This window comes from Protobothrops mucrosquamatus, unplaced genomic scaffold (assembly GCF_001527695.2).
Source record: "Protobothrops mucrosquamatus isolate PMUCROS unplaced genomic scaffold, P.Mucros_1.0 scaffold162, whole genome shotgun sequence".
NCBI lineage: Eukaryota > Metazoa > Chordata > Lepidosauria > Squamata > Viperidae > Protobothrops > Protobothrops mucrosquamatus.
In genome coordinates this window covers 493,965-497,104 of record NW_015386525.1, presented here as the reverse complement: position 1 = coordinate 497,104, position 3,140 = coordinate 493,965, and positions in this window count along the sequence as shown.

The following is a 3,140-nucleotide window of genomic DNA, read 5'->3' as shown; positions in this document are numbered from 1 at the left end:
CTCGGAGAAAAGGTGGCGGAACTCAAACCTGGCCACGCCCTCATCAAACCCTAGGACCGCCCCTTTAGAGAACAGGAATGCAAGTAAAATTTGGGAGGGGCTATTTCCGGTGTGGGAGGGGCTATTTCCGGTGTGGCCGGCCCGGAAAAAGGTGCCGGAACGCGGTTCCGCCGCGTTCCGGCTGAAAAAAAGCCCTGGTCTGCGCTAAGCTAAGCTGTCTCTGAGTCTCAAATGCAACCACTAATAATCCACTGTCATACCCTTGACCCTGGCAGAACTTTCCCTATTAACTTTGTCCATTTCATGGGGGATGCTGAGGAGTGGGCTTTGCCATGGTGTGATTATACTTTTCTTGGAATGATGGAAAACAGAGCATGTGAAGAAATGAGTTCCTGTAAAATCACAGCTGAAGACTCCTCTAAGAACTCCCTTCAGCACAGCCTTCCATCCTCCCTCAGCCAGCTCACTATTACCTTTACCACAGTCTGGTTTTTTTTTCTAGAATTGATCAAGGAAGGCTGCTTTTTGCTGCTGGCATTAGATTGTTGGAGATCTCTTTGACAACCCTACCTTGAAGTATTGGTGCCTGGGGCCATGACAGGATGCCGAGTAACCAATATGCCAAATGATGGTTTTTATGCTCATTGGGTTTTTACTCCATCAGTCAAACCTATTATCTATGCTTCAGTGCCTTTGGGCCCTACTGAGGTGGTAGGTTCCTAGGAGGCTAAAAAAACAACAAAGTAGGTCTTCCAGTAAATTGATTTTTCGAATTGGCCATGTGCACATTCATTATCTACTGTGAAAGTAACTATAATATCCTTTCAAATTTCCACATGTATTGTCTACCCAAGAGGAAGAGGCCTTTAAAAAAAGTACATGTCATTAACTCATTCAGCGTATATAAGAATTGAAAAAAGCATACATCTATTTATTGCAATTTTGATCTCTTAAGCAATGCATGAGAAACTCCATAGCACCTGAGAAACTCCATAGCACATAAAAAATATTTTCAGTGTTTGTGAACTAATAAGAAGTTCAATTGCTCAAATACTTGTCTATTTTGCAAATGAATTTATAATTATTAGACTAATAAGATGAGAATTGCCTTCTTAAGCATGGAACAGAGCCCTGCACCTAAGAAGGCAATTTAACATGCATTGTTCTCTACTCCTGGATTCTCTTCTGGCTTTTACAGAGACCATTTCCAGCCTACCTCCAGACCCCTATTTCCACTCCACCCTTTTATGCCTGGGATTTTATATTTTCCTTACTTGTCGCTTTCCTGAAGCCTCTTTGCATGTGTTTACAGCTGTGGCATTCTTTGGTCAGCTTGTCGTAGCAGAAGCTGGGATGATGGCAGGTTGTGTTGCGATGGTCCATCAGAGGCCTGGATGAGAACAGACAGTGTCAAAACTGTTTCTGTTCTTCATTACAATTATCAAAAGGAAGAGAGACAGTCAAGGTTTAACCAGAGAAGAGATTATTCAAATGTGGCCTCAATGAGAAATCAGTGAACTGTGAAGCTCAGTAGCTTTTTTTAGCGCTAAGTACTACCATCTTCATTAATGTCATGTATATCCCAGAGCTCACTGCTGTGAGCAAATCATTTTCTGTGGTGTCCCCAAAATATCTCAGGAAGCAGTAGAAACATCTGAACACCCTGTGAAGAGTAGCAGCATTCCCACTGCTTCACTAAAATTCCTGTTTAATTTTTGGATGGTCCATGAATAATATGGTTTTTCCCACAGAATGTAGCCCATTGTATAAAGATGGGAAACAAACAAGTAGAAATGGCTACAATATTCCTTTTGAATAAATAGGATCAAGTTAAGAGACAAAGGCTTCTGCTGGATGTGTATTTCAGAATACTAATAACAGCCCAGCTTTGGTTACTTGCTGTTCCAGATTATGAAGCCAATCTGATTGGCTTCCATCTATCACCCCTCTAGCCATCTTTTAATCTATGCAACACAGTTCTGTTAACTCTATTTTCCTACTGTACATTATTTATATAGTTTCATCTATGCACATAATTTTACAACTAAAGACAGATTCTACTTATATTTTAAAAGAGGCCAAAACAATCAAGAGAAAAAAGAGAAATGGCACAATGGGGGGAAAGTGTGTAATTATTTCAATTATATGTAGCTTTTATTACAAGAGTGGATGCTAAAGCAAGTGCTTTGGCCTAGGCCATCTTAATGATTGCTATTGTTGAGGCAATGCTTTTCACTATAGAACATGCTAGTCCTTAGTTATTATGCTCCTAAAGCATTTGCTGTTTGGAAGGGCATAATACGTCAAATCAGCTGGCAGTGCCATCCTGTAATAATCAACTTTTCTTTTCTTTTCCTTTTCACTTCCAGAAAATTAACAAGACATGTGTGGGCCACGGGAGTACAGATGATTTTGTTATGTGTTGCCTGAAGTGGCTCCTAGTTTTATACAAGATTAAAAAACAAAGCACCTGGGGTTAGGGAAGAGGGTAAGGAGGGTGATATGAGATACTTTGAGCAGGGGCAAATGAGTTTCTATTATTAAAAATCTTGCTTTTCAAGAGCCACTATTTCCAGTCCAGTTGTTTGTGCTGAATGAACATGGTCCTTCTACAAACAATTGGGAAACAGCAGCAGAACGCTTACCCTGTAGTTGTTACTGTTCCACTATTTTTCCAAGAGAAGTCAGAATACTACAGTTCCTTTAAATTATTCCTTTACATTATTAGTGAACTAAAGAGAATGTATACAAATAGTCCTCATTTAACAACCATTCACAGTTATGGCACTAATGAAAAAAAAAACTTTATAACCAATCCTCTGTTAAAGAGTTTTACAGCTTTCCAGCGAAAAAATAAGTCCAAAAATAAGCACACATTCAAAATGAGCAGGAGGCGTAGTTTAGAAAAACTTTATCTATAAAATATATATAAACATGATACATACAGTTTCATTCAGCTCTGGGGAACATCAACAGCTCTTAACTTGGAGATCAGAAAAAGACATAAAGAAGACTAAGACACGCTCAGACCTAGGCTGAATCACATGCCTTACACAGCCAATACTGGGTCTTAATCAAAAACAGTTCTCATTGGCTGGTTTGTTGCTATGGCTATTCCAGTTCATAAAATTTCTTGCATA